Raw genomic sequence first — 15415 nt, forward strand, 5'->3', positions numbered from 1 at the left:
GTGATATCAGCACAAAAATGATGTCGCCTATAAACAAAAGCCCATTTCTCTTTTATGCGAAACATTCCACATAACCAATCATCACTTTTGAGATTATATTTTTCAAGCATGTAACTCCAAGCATTTATAAACTTTTCTTCCTCCTCATAATCCTATATGCAATGGCTAAAGTCTTTGGAAAAATCCTTAAACTCTTCAAAAACATTACTAAGGTGCTTCGCGACATTTTGATATATATAGCAAATGCATATCCGATGACATGTTTGTGACCATATTTCAAGCAACACTTTAGCCATTGCAGCATCTTGGTATGTGAGAATGGTTTGTGGTCTTTTTCCTGACATGACCTTGGCAAAAGTGTCAAACAACCACTTGAAAGTGGAGGTAATCTCAGCATACAACAATGCAGCACCAAATATAACTGTTTGCTTATGATTATTCACACCAACAAACATAGCAAAAGGTCTTCCTTCCTTATTTTTCCTATAGGTTGTATCTGATGTGAAAATTAACTTAACACACAAATTAAACCCTCTTTTGACAATTGTAGTATATGTATAAGTAGGGATCGTTCTGGACCGGGGATTAGGAGGGATTGCTAATCTAATTGAAACTGACTTAAAAACACTTCACAAGACTCCAAACAAACTTAAAAGACTCAAAACAACACAAAACAACCAAATAGACTCAAAACTAACTCTAAGGAGTTATTTGGACGAAAATTGGTTTTAACTTGACTCAAGACACTTAAAAACACAAACCAAAACAGATTTTAACTACTCTAACACTTCAAAGTAAGGGGGATTGGGTTTTGGACGAAAATAAAGTAAAACAAACAAATTAAAGACTAAAACAGATTTTGGACGAAAATTGGGAAATTGGATGGGTGATGGTCTAGCTAGAAGGTCCTTCTCCACACATGACACACTTGCATACAAGTCAATCTCCAATTGCTTTTCAATAAACCATGAACCTCAACACCCCAAGTTAATTAGGTACGCTTCAATTAACCCTCAAATTTTCCTTAAATCGTTGAATTGAATGGAAATAGCGCATCGCAATCAAATTATTCCTTAAAAGTTCCCTACATGAAAGCGCATAATAGAGACGCAATCAAAGATCATTAAGTGCTATGAAAATCATAAGTGTTGACAAGGCATTCGTAACTATGAAAGCGCATAATACTTATACCAGGAATTTACTTAACATGATTGTGACTAACAACCTTAACTACTTATGAATATAAGTTCATAACGATTAGGTGAAACTCCCTTACATTCTAGCATCAAATTCATGCATGCAAACTAAGTTGGCCACCTTAATAACCATACAAGAATAAGTTTTGAATAAAACAGTTAAGCGAATTGCATTCACAATTTATCAAATCGCAATTGAAAGTAATCAATTCATATTGCAAGTATAATCATGGTTTCGAATTCCCCTCTAACTATAAAGAAATTAGTTCCTCATGTTCGCAATTAAACAAAGATAACTTGAATTAAACATTGAAAACAAAGATAGAATACACCTAGAAACACTCCAGATGGCTCCTTGTTCTCCTTCCTTAGCTGCGGCACAAAAGGATTGTGGTGGATGGTGTGGTGGATGGATGTAGGTGATTTTTGGTAGAGGGTGGTGGATTAATTGCTGCACAAAGGTTTGTATTTATAGGGCTAGGGAAACCCACGAATTTCTGAAGGAAATGAATGTGTATTTGGCACAATTCATGAAGGAAAAGGATTGCACAATCCTAAGGGAAAAGGATTGCAGGTTCTAGGGCTTCTAGAAAGGTTTGGGGCGCCACTTTTGTAGGACAAGGGATAAGGTCTTCTAGAAAGGTTGTTTTGTGGCTGATTCCTAGAAAAACAAGGGATAAGGTGTGGCTGATATGATAAGGCTTCTAGAAACCTATTTTAATGTGTCCTAATCTGAAAATAAATCCCCCATGCAGCTGGAATTAAATTAGGATAGGATTAGGATAGGATAAGATAAGATAAGGTTGGATAAGGTTTTAGAAAATTTTCCTTCTTTTGAGCTGATTTCTTATCTTCCTTGACTTGGATTTATTTCTTCACTCTTTTCAGCACGTTCCTAGCCTCTTGAACTTCAAATTCGTCCATTCATCTTGCTCCATTCATAAGCTATCCATTTGGTGCCCAAAACTGCCTAAAATGCTCCAAAATGCACTTTCTTGCCAACTTTGTCATATGGACCTACAAACACACGAAAATAGCTTAAAACACTATAATAAACACAAACAAACTATGAAAATGCAAGAAAACAAGCTAACTAAGTCGCATAAATATGCTCCTATCAGCCACAGGGGTATTTGGGTGCAGAAAATCTGGACTCCTCTCATGTGTTCCCTTTCTCTCCCACTTTCAACCCAATATGCTCTCTCTCATTTCACCCTCTCAAACTATCTCCCTCTTGTTCCTTCTCTCAACCAAACTACAACAAACCAACACCATCGTCGTTTCCGACGAGTTTCGACCACCAAACACCACCATCGTTATCACCTCACCATTACGAACTTAGCCATGCCTTTCTTTCATGATTTCAGACCCAAACAACTAATTTGATAAGCTCTGACACGAACATAACTTTTGCGGTGTGTTTAATGCTGATTTCAGCCAAGGTAGGGCCTCTATTTTATAGCCAATGTGTTCGTCTCGTTAAGTAGTTAGATTTTCATGTATGGTTTGTATGCTTTGGTTGAGTTTTGGCACATGATAGAGTCGTTAAATCTCCTAGCCATTTCTACATATTTGGGCGGATCCAAGACCCCATACCAGGTTGACCGACTCGTTAACCCGGTATCCCAGCCGACAATTCAATCTGTTTTTGAATCCAGGTTGAAATGTAAAATGTATATTCTTTACTTTTGTGTTAGTTTTAACGGAATATTTTGTTCAATAACAGAATACTCCATGTGGGTTTTTTTTTTTTTTTTGGTTGACAGAAACGATTCATAAAACCAGCAAGGCACAAGGCCAAACAACAAGCATAGGGTTGCCTAGCACACCCAAATAACAGAAGCATAGATAAACAAGACACACATAGACGCCACCACAAAAGTCACCAACATCATCCCATTTACCCGAGACAAAAAAACTTCCCCTACAAAGGAAGACATAGAATACCATCTTTGTTCAAAATACCCACAAGCGAAGATGGAGGTGTCACAACCCAACCTAAGCCTCACATCTCCGGAGAAATATTCCTCGCGACAAAATCTGCCGCCATGTTTGCTGATCATGGGGTCCACAACCAGAAGCATGATTGAAAGCTCCTTCCAACCTCCGAAGCATATATCACAACTCAAAGAAGGCGAATTAAGGTATTAAATAATAGCTTGTGCATCTGATTCAATTACCACCTCATGCAAACGTAAATTTTTTGCCAATAAGCAACCTTCCAGAACAGCTAAAGCGTCTGCCATCGCAGCCAAAAAAGCATGCTGTTGGAAATGTGCCCTAAAACCAATCATATGATGATACTTTACGGACATTTCACATGTTAAACTAATCTAGTTTAATATCAAGGGCAAATATTATTATTTTAAGCCGTCTCATATAAATGTTATATGCTTAAACGATAAGTCCAAGGAATATGTAATTAGGAGAATGTAATTTAAAGAAGTTAGATTCATGAGATCATTCTCTTTCGTATACATATCATAAACGTTCCTGATCATAAGATTGCCAATTGGGCATTGACAGTCCGTTAAGATCAGTACGTGTTGTGTCTTCTCTCAGGGAGAGTGACTGGTCTCGAGTCATTGGTGTGATTGACACCAAGACAAGCATGTAGGTGCTCAATAGAGAATGAGTCCACTGAACACGATCAACGAGGAGTTCTCATACTCATGTCACATGAGAACTCATGGTTGGGATAATGCAAAGTAGTCCTTTGACCTGAGACATCATAGTTGTCTTGTGGTTAGGTCCTTGATCTTTGACTATGTCAAAGTCACTCTGTTAGAGGGTGTCCACGGCATAGTTGGGGTTAAGTCACTTAGCCATGGAGGCAAGTGAATGCGCAACAAGGGATCTCTAACCTTCAGACCATTTGAGGGAGAATACTCTATAATATGATTAAGAATCTCTAGCCAAAGTATGAATGAGATTTAGGAAGTCGTTCCAAATCACATTCAAGGTAATCATATAAGTAAATGAATCACATTGGATAGTAGACATGATTAAACTATCAAACCAAACAATGTGGTCAAGAGTATTGTATTAGAGAAAGACCGTATTGCATTGTAATCCTAAACTGAATAGGTTCTCCACCTCTTCTGATTAGCTTGGGTAACCATGACATATTGCTAGGTGTCACTCATGGTTTGTGGAAGCCCTAAACGTGTATAATCACTAAAGGGAGAATTGAAAGTAAGTTTCAATTCACAATCGATTTGAAAGAGTTCTAATCGCCCACTGCCTCGCTAAAAGGAACCTAATGGATCGTACACCGTGTAATGTAGAGATTGAAGAAACAACGGAGTTGAGTAAGGATAATTAAATGGTTTAATTATTTATGGCAAGGATTAATTAATATGTTAATTAATCAAACGAATAAAGTTCGTTAAAGACCTCGGGTTAGTTTTGGGCCTCCAGGCCCAATGGGCTTCGAACGTCAAGCCCATTGACTTAAGTTGTATGACAACTTAATGACTAAATATTCACAAAGGCCCAAACAGCCCAATAACACCCTATGGTCGGCCATATTGATAAAGGAGTGGGTTTTGGATTTATTACAAGTTTGCCACTCAAATGAACGTAGGTATAAATATAACTTTATAGCCTTTTCTTCATTAGGGTTTCTTTTAGAGAAAAGATGAGAACACAATGTCTCTCTCTTTCTCTCTAAGAGGCCGGCCACCCTAAAGGATTTTAGCTAGCAATCTTACTTCCTCTAGGTCACTTATCTCTTCTTCAAGTCCATCCTTGGTGTGGAAAAATTAGAGGTTCTCAACTTTGGGAACTTGGAGAATCCTTTCAACCACCCTCCTCCAAGAAATCGATGGAACTAAGAAGCAAGGAATGAAGGCCCTCTCCTTGGGTGATTAGCCTTTGCTTATGCAAAGAGGAATCAACAAAGGTATAAAATATCTCAACTCACTTTGTTCTTGAGTTGAGTCTTGGTTCACCTTTCTACTAGGCTTTGAATTTCATGGGTAATGTTTTGTTTTTTAGTGCATACAAGCATGATTCCGCCTTTAAATGTTAATTGCATGTCATAGATGTTGTTCAAATGAACATGTTTTTCACAAAATTTCCTTCAAGTGGTATCAAGAGCCTAGGTCTAGTAGTTGGTGAATCCTTTTGGGTTTTGTAGTTCATAGTCTTTGATTTGAATGTTGTAATTGTTACAAGCTTTATTCTTGCTTCTTTGAATGTAAATTTTGTTAGAAAATTTTCCATCTCAAATGTTATAGATGTAGTTCATATGAGCATGAATTTTGGAGCTAAAATTTGGTGCCATGTTTTTGGGGAAATTCGGCCAAATCCAAAGGGTGGTTTTTTGGGTTCTTGTTTGTCTTGTTAAAAGTGTTTTAAGGTGACTTTTGGAACCCCTAAGTACCCTAGGATGTTAACCCCTTTTTGAGTAGTGAAATTTTGAATTTTATTGAGTGAAAATATTCATGGAGCTCTTATGAGTTTTCATGTGTGTTCTTCAATGTTCTTGATGTTCTTACCAAGAACAAAAAGTTTGGTGTTTTTTATTCAAAGTTTTTTGTTGATTACATAAAGTCTTTGTTTTGTGTTGGTTGGTGTGACTTTTCTATCAACAAGACATTTATTTGAAAAGGTGATTGAAATGTTGATAGAGTGTTTGAATTTTTTGTACATAATTGGTACTTTTTTCTTACACACATATACCTACTTTTTCACACCAACCCATCACCCATCATTTTCAACTTGCATGACTTTATGACTTTATTTTTTATCAAAAAACCACTCCCTCACACTACCATGACCGGCCACCCTACATGTAGGGTACTTTTGGGGCTTTTATGCAATTACATAAAGTTTTGATACTTTTGTGTATCTGTACTTCGACCCGAAAGTTTACGTTTTTATGTAAAGGCCCAAAATCACTAAAGGACAAATTGTTTTGCTCCTTTGATGAAGTTTTTGTATTTGATGAATTTTTTGGGTTCTAATTGTAATTACATGAAGTAGTGGACTTTCGTGTTCTTACAAAGTAACCTCAAAAGTTTGTGTTTTGCAACATAGCCTAAAAAGTTGAGGTTATTGCATTTGGCCCAAATTAGTTGAGAACAAAATAGTTTTGTATCTTTTAATGAGAATTGGATTTTCATTTCATTTAGCTTCATTTAAATCAATTCTATGGAAACAAAAACCAAATGAAAATGTTGCATTCAAGTTTAATTAGTTAAAGCGTTAATTAATTAAAGAAATGGTGATTATGAACCTAAGCCTACGATAATTGAGCTATGTGAAAAGCCGTCTCAAATTTGTTTGAACCATGGGAATGTGTAGATTAGATTTTGGTTGTAATTTGATATGATCAAATGTTGTAAAAGAGCATAAGCTCTTCTTTACTTTAAAGTAATTTGTTTTGATCAAAAGTTGTAAAAAAGCATAAGCTCTTCTTTACTTTGAAGTACTCCTTTCTTGTTTTATTTAATATGCATGAAATTGGAGTAGTTGGGTCCAACGCCCAATAGGAAAAACACGCCTTAATATGATTAAACGCATAACTAAAATCAATCACCATCCCTAGACCGAGATTCAACACTAGGCTCGTGTTGGATCTAATCAAAGGTTCATAGTCATCCTAAGGCCCTAAGGCAACTATATAGTCCATCAATGAATGCAAACCTTATGTTAGTAGTACCATATACTCTTGCTTTAAAAACCGTTTTACAAGCATAGTGGGAGTATTATATACAACTATATCAATCACATGGACTAATAGTTGTAATAGGACCAAATTGTTTTAATAAGATTAAAATGCATGCTTATATGTGATGAGACCTAAAACCCTCAACCAAACCATTATTAAGTTGATAAGCGTGAAAGTGCTTTGAACACTCTTTCGTGGCCTTCCACCGTGGTAGGCTCCGATCGTTTGTGACTCGTACACCGACTTCACCCTATCATGGGGGAGTACAAAGTGCATGCTTACACTCAGGAGGAGTTCTATATGCATACATGATGTTGTGAAGGTAGGCAATGAGAATGACCAACATCATATCATTGTGAGGTTGTTCTTGAACCCCGACTCGAACTTGCATGGTGGGAATAACTTAACTAAGTGCAATGAAGCCAACATCATATCATTGTGAGGCTTCATTCTCTAGAGGCCAAATAAGATGGGTACTTGCAAGAGATGCAAATGAGTAAGCGTACTCTTTCATTATTATTGATGCTAGACAACATCATATCATTGTGAGGTGGGCTTGGTAATGATGAGTCTCCCATACCCTACTAAGAGTTTCCTCCAAAACTCTCGAATTCCGATGAGGGATATGGAATTTGCCAAAAATAGTGGGTGGTGCTATTTGATTTAAAGACCCGGATCAAATGGCTTAAAATCAATTTATATTCGTTATGTATTTGTTTACCAATATATTTGCAAACGCTATCCAAAAACTTGACAAAGAAAAGCCGAAAGCTTTAGTTTCTGGACTTGGTACTACAATCTCATAGATTGTCTATAATGGCTTGTATATGTACCTAAGTAATCTCATCCTCACAATCTTCCTATTGATAATGTATCATTGGAAGAATATGTTAGATAAGTCTATCATAAAGAGGACAACACTTTTAATGTCATAAATCTTCAATTACAAATTGTTGTATGAAGAAATAAGAGTTGCTTTGAACAACTCTTAGCTAACGCAAACATTAGTGCTTGTTTCTTTGTTACATGAACAAGGAACTTAAGAAGTAAGCACAAGGACATGGACACTTTGTGTGCCATGATTCTTCACTTACAAATTGTTGTATGAAGAAATGAGAGTTGCCTTGAACAACTCTTGAAAGTTTGTAATTATGTTTAGAACATAATGGTTGGTTGACAAAAATAGTCCATCAACATGGACTTATGATGATTTTGAATCATTGAGTGTTGAAGAGTTAAACCACTTCTAGAGACGGAAACTAGGCAAGGACTTCACCTTTGTGTCCCTATCCAAACGGTTCACTAAGTTTATTGTAAACTATATAGTGAACAATAACCACACGCTCTTCAAATCGTTTGATGTGTATAACACAATTGAAATAAGTTTCAAAAGAGATAATGGGAGTTTAGGGACCATGACTATTATAGTCAAAGGATAAGTCAAATGAAGAAGGGGAAATAACTCCAAGGGAACAAACTTTCTTTATGAAAGGATGGACATTGGAAGGGGTATTTGCAAGAAATGTCTTGCAAGTGTCAACAACACACCTTTCGAAGGTGTTGTAAATTGTTCTTGAAAAGTTCAAAACAGTTGGTTCTTTTACTTGAATGCTTGATTCCGTATTAGTAACTATGTTTTACAATCGTTGTAAAAGTGTGGCTAATAAGAAGTAGAAGGTTAATGAGAGAAGAGAAAGTACTTCACATTCGGAACGTGAATCAAATGTAGATCTCTGCGAAAGCAGATCGTACTTACTTCCTCATATGAACTACCAAAGAAATTAGAAAAACCAAAGATTGAATTAGAAAAACCAAAGAAATTAGAAAAACCAAAGATTGTCTTTACATTCCAATTTTAAGGAACTTAATTCCATCACTATGAGAGATGGATGAATGTTTTGTTTGACAAAACATTGTTCTTTATTAATGAATGATTAGATTATTGTAATCTAATTGATTATCTCTATAGTAGAGATGATATGGTAGTGTTAACTGTTTAGAATATAACGATGCTTAAAACCCAAAAGGTTGCAAGGTAGTGACTAATCCCAACTGAGTTGTGATACCTCTAAAACATAAATTACGAGTTGGTCATAGATGGATGCTTTGGATCGTTAGATCCGGATCCAAGGCCTTCTTGTTAAAATTGTATAAAGGCAAAATGTTTGAATCTTTATTCTTTTGGAAAGGAAGAAAGAATCACAAAGTTGTTAAGGTTAATTCACTTAGATGTTGGTGGCACTTGTCCACAACATAATACTACTCATGTTGTATGACATTCACCGAAGATCGCTCTCGGTTGGACTATCATTTATTGTGAATAAACACAAGTCCGAATACTTTGCAAAAGGTTTCAAAGAATTCAAGAAATGTAAGTTGATGAGTAAGATGTCTAAAGTATTTACCTCCTTAGATTTGATCCAAGGAAAGGTAACACTTTAGAACAGTTTCCTTGAAAGATATCAATGAAAGAAGCATCATATGATAATGGATTTCTCCATTAAGAGAAGAACGAACTCGAATAAGATTTAGTTCGTTGGATGTTATCAATTACCCATATATATAGGAAATATACTTCTAAGACAATATGATTGTCAATTAGAAGATCTTCCAAAATTTTCATGACTCCATAGGATGTAGTTGGAGAGAAAGACAAATCTTAATCATGTTAAAATTTGGGGTTGTGTGCTAATAAGCAATATTTGTTTGAGAATTATCTTGTGAATATCCTTAAATTAACCTTTGGGTATCACTTCTACAAACCAACTAACAAATGTTGTTTTGTTGGGTAGTTCATTGTAATCCTACAATATGATTTGCCTAAGCGCAAATGAACGAGAGATAGAACTCAAAGAATGGGTTCTTTGAGAGACAAGATGATAATCAACAAATATAACAACCTAGTTTCTACACCACAAGCTCCAAGGTAGTCGAGAAGGATTTATAAACTGTCTCAGTTGAATGGTTTGAACTTTATAACTATGTCATAAAGTTACACCTCTTAATTCGAAAGAAATAAGAATGAAAATCCTTATGACTACATTGAGTGTATATACGACATATACTAGAGGAAATGGTAAAATACCATTTGACCCGAAATAATGAAACCTTCATAGCTAATTGTTAGCTTAAGGTGACTACAATCAAAGAGAATGGTTGACTTGGAAGAAACCATCTTTGACGTGGTCTTGGTTTCAATTAATTCAAAGATTGTTAGCTACAATTAAATGGTGATTCAATGTTTGGACATAATATGGGTTTCCGAAACCATTATTAAGATAGTCTTGATAATATATGTCTAAAACTATGAATCACAAGACATGTAAGTTATAGAGATCCATCCATCATGGATCTTGGCAAGCTAGTGGGAGCTATAAGCGTCTTATGAGAGAAAGATCAAATCAATTGATTTTCCATAAAGATGTAAATAAATCTTTTGTTTACTAAGTTTACAAAAGATTAGTGGGAGTTAATCATGTTCCTAAAATTTAACACATATATGATATATTAATTTTGGAAATGAAAAGAATACTTCTTCGTTAAAGTTATGACTTTAAACATTCTATAACGATAGAATGTATATGGGAGACATAGTCTATAAACATGGGATGGAAATCTATAATGATAGATTTCAGGATATAATTGGATTATATCAAGCCCTAATGATAGACAAAAGATGCTAGGAAGTTTCTCATATGATAATAAACTTCAATCAGAAGAACAACTCTAGTAAGACTAGGAGGTAGCTCTTCTTAAAGGGAACGTACCCTTTGACTCCCAAAGAAATAATGCGTAAATAGAATCCTTTAAGTATACGTAAAAAGGTGATTTATGTATTTCATATTGTATGAAAAACGTTAATATGAGCTGTACCAAGATCAGTACAAAACTATATCAATACAAGCCCAGGATCAGAACCATGGCAACTGTCAAGTGAATCCTTAAGTATTTGAGAAATAATAAAGGATGGATTCCTCAAGAATGAGGAAGAATTAGAGTAACGTAATGGAAGCGTAAATGTATTAGATTATGAATCTAATCCATTATTGGATGTTTCTTCATTATGAATGAAGAGATAATCAGATATCTCTTTATTATGACTAAAGAGATATTTGGATGGAAACATTAAAAGTAATGACTTTAGTGTGTTCCATTATGAATGCAAAATACATTGCCATATAGAAGCTTACAACAATGTGTTTGGATGGGAAAGTTCATTTATAAACTCTCTATTCGGTTCCAACCAGAAAGTGTCTCCAGTGTACCGACACTACGACACTAATGGGGCGATAGCTCAAGCCAGGGAATCACAGTCTCATCAAGATTTGAACTCAAATGAGAGACTGAACCACATGATTGAGAATCATGTATAATGGTGACGTCGTTATTCTCAAGTTTGCTTCTATGGATAACATATAGATATCCATTGCCTAGGCCTACTACTCAGCCATTTTTGAAATTACTACAAAAGAGGTATCATCATTGATGACCAAGCTGATTGGCTCTTGTGCAAATGTGAGATTGTTGGAAATGTGCTCTAAAACCAATCATATGATGATACTTTACGGACATTTCATATGTTAAACTAATCTAGTTTAATATCAAGGGCAAAAATTATTGTTTTAAGCCGTCTCATATAAATGTTATATGCTTAAACGATAAGTCCAAGGAATATGTAATTAGGATAATGTAATTTAAAGAAGTTAGATTCATGAGATCATTCTCTTTCGTATACATATCTTAAATGTTCCTGATCATAGGATTGCCAATTGGGCATTGACAGTCTGTTAAGATCAGTACGTGTTGTGTCTTCTCTCAGGGAGAGTGACTAGTCTCGAGTCATTGGTGTGATTAACACCAAGACAAGCATGTAGGTGCTCAATAGAGAATGAGTCCACTGAACACGATCAACGAGGAGTTCTCATACTCATGTCACATGAGAACTCATGGTTGGGATAATGCAAAGTAGTCATTTGACCTGAGGCATCATAGTTGTCTTGTGGTTAGGTCCTTAATCTTTGACTATGTCAAAGTCACTCTGTCAGAGGGTGTCCACGGCATAGTTGGGGTTAAGTCACTTAGCCATGAAGGCAAGTGAATGCGTAACAAGGGATCTCTAATCTTCAAACCGTTTGAGGGAGAATACTCTGTGATATGATTAAAAATCTCTGGCCAGAGTATGAATAAGATTTAGGAAGTCGTTCCAAATCACATTCAAGGTAATCATATAAGTAAATGAATCACATTGGATAGTAGACATGATTAAATTATCAAACCAAACAATGTGGTCAAGAGTATTGTATTAGAGAAAGACCGTATTGCATTGTAATCCTAAACTGAATAGGTTCTCCACCTCTTCTGATTAGCTTGGGTAACCATGACCTATTGCTAGGTGTCACTCATGGTTTGTGGAAGCCCTAAACGTGTATAATCACTAAAGGGAGAATTGAAAGTAAGTTTCAATTCACAATCGATTTGAAAGAGTTCTAATCGCCCACTGCCTCGCTAAAATGAACCTAATGGATCGTACATCGTGTAAGGTAGAGATTGAAGAAACAACGGAGATGAGTAAGGATAATTAAATTGTTTAATTATTTATGGCAAGGATTAATTAATATGTTAATTAATCAAACGAATAAAGTTCGTTAAAGACCTCGGGTTAGTTTTGGGCCTCAATGCCCAATGGGCTTCGAACGTCAAGCCCATTGACTTAAGTTGTATGACAACTTAATGACTAAATATTCACAAAGGCCCAAACAGCCCAATAACACCCTATGGCCGGCCATATTGATAAGGAGTGGGTTTTGGATTTATTACAAGTTTGCCACTCAAATGAAGGTAGGTATAAATATGACTTTATAGCCTTTTCTTCATTAGGGTTTCTTTTAGAGAAAAGATGAGAACACAATGTCTCTCCCTTTCTCTCTAAGAGGCCGGCCACCCTAAAGGATTTTAGCTAGCAATCTTACTTCCTCTAGGTCACTTATCTCTTCTTCAAGTCCATCCTTGGTGTGGAAAAATTAGAGGTTCTCAACTTTGGGAACTTGGATAATCCTTTCAACCATCCTCCTCCAAGAAATCGATGGAACTAAGAAGCAAGGAATGAAGGGCCTCTCCTTGGGTGATTAGCCTTTGCTTATGCAAAGAGGAATCAACAAAGGTATAAAATATCTCAACTCACTTTGTTCTTGAGTTGAGTCTTGGTTCACCTTTCTACTAGGCTTTGAATTTCATGGGTAATGTTTTGTTTTTTAGTGCATACAAGCATGATTCCGCCTTTAAATGGTAATTGTATGTCATAGATGTTGCTCAAATGAACATGTTTTTCACAAAATTTCCTTCACATGCATCCTCACACATTTCACCGCTTTGCAACCCAAGACCCAATCTCTGGCAACAACCCCGATATGACCACATAAAGAGTCTCGTTTCCAACAAGCATCAACATTAAGCTTAAACCAATTTACAAGGGGAGGAGACCACATAGAAGGCCAATGCATACCTCTAGAATGATTGGTTCTGTCAAAGGCCAACAAGCTCCGAGGGGTAGAAGCCTCTTGAAAGGAAACCAGGGCAGTGGTTATAGCCTGCAAAGTTTTAAAAGGAGAAGGATTGAGCTCATTAAAAATAGTATCACATCGTGCCCTCCAAATGAACCAACACAAGAAGACCATGCTCGACAAAATTTGATCTAAGTCCTCCTTACATCCCAAATATTGATTGACAACCAAGCGCAACCACTCAGCCAAAGTTGTGATAGAGCTTCAATTAATTTGAAGGTGTAAAGAACCCCCCAAACCACACCTTGGACGCCCACAGGCACATGAGAAGCACGTGGTGGACGAGGCACACTGACGACGGAAGAGATTGAACTTGGTGGCCCAAGCATTACGGAGAGCCCTCCATAGGAAGTTCCTCATTTTTTTTTTTTTTTGGTGGCATTGCAACTCCAAGTCCAAGCCCACACCCAGGAATGAATACTGAAGGAAAAGGACAGGCGATCATGATTCAGAAGGGGTAGGTGGTTATGACACCACCTATAACCAGACTTAACAGAATAATAACCATTCCTTTCAAAAGGCCAGACAAATTTAGCCGGTTTCATAAGTGGCCCCACGTGAATTTGAGAGATAACCCCACGCTTAGATTCCAGGACAAAATTTGATAGTAGATATAAATTCCACTCCCTCGAGACCAGATCAATAAACTCTGCAACCTTACACTCCTTATTACCATCCACGAGCATGGGAGGGGTGGGATGCCTCGCAGGTATGCCCAGGACCCAATTGTCCATCCAAAATCTAACCTCGTGTCCTCCTATAATCTGTCATTTGGTACCTTTTAGGATGAGATCCCTCCCTTCTAAAAGACTCGCCCACGCCCAAGAGGCGCTACCACCTTTTTTAACATCCAGAAAAGAAAAATTTGGAAAATACCTCTCCTTCAAAACCCGCACCCATAGAGAATTAGGATCATGAATCAAACGCCAACATTGTTTGGCTAGCAAGGCAAGGTTAAAGTCTTTAAGATTACAAAACCCCATTCCTCCCTCCCTTTTTTGCCACCCCATATCCTTCCAATTGATCCAGTGTAACCCACAATCCTTATCAGCCCTCGCCTACCAAAACCTTGCCACTGCCGCATCAATATCCATGTGGTTAGACCGGCTTGATTTCCTCAAACGAGCATTGACCAACTCGGGCTGGCTCAACTGTCATTGACTTTGATGTATGACTTTTTATGGAATCCTCCTAGGGTATTTCGAAATGCTGAATCTGTTTCCACACTTTGTCTCTTCAAACATTTTTATTTAGGTTTTAATTTATTCATTGTTATGCCCAAATATTTTCATAATATGGCTTTGTCACCTTCTAAGTGTCGGCCAACACATCTTGACTTTGATGTCCACTTAAACATCCAGGTCAAGGTGTGTCACAGGAGATCATCCATTCTAGCATTATTCTCGCACAAACTCGGTTAACTTTGTATTTCTATTGGGATCCATGGCATTGACTTCAATGTGTATATTGACTCACCAACTTTCCTACAATACCACAATGTGAAGTATGAGTGAAATTTATGGTGTTTCACCTTCTCAATTCATAAACCAAAAAGATATGAACAAGTGTGATTTTTTAAAAGAAAATTATATATTTATCATTTTCATTTACCTTGTTAAAATCTCAGTGTATTACGAAATATTATTCTCACGTTCACATTGTGTGTATAACAATGGACATATAAATTCTATTTTTTGATATTCGATGTTTTATTAATTACATGTGCAGTATTTTCATTTCATATTCAATATATTGTGTTTTTCTAAAACAAATAGCAACCGGTACACATGCTATGCGTGTATACTCAAATTTACTTGCTTCTTTTCTTTATTGTTTCGACATAACTGGACAATTCAAAAGTAGAGAACATGATGTGGCAATTCTGTATATGCTACTCAACCTAACCACCAAAAACCAAATAAATTACAATTATACATAACTTTTAGATTACAGATAAAAATACATAAGATATAATACACACA

This window comes from Malus domestica, chromosome 08 (assembly GCF_042453785.1).
Source record: "Malus domestica chromosome 08, GDT2T_hap1".
In the NCBI taxonomy this organism is placed as follows: domain Eukaryota; kingdom Viridiplantae; phylum Streptophyta; class Magnoliopsida; order Rosales; family Rosaceae; genus Malus; species Malus domestica.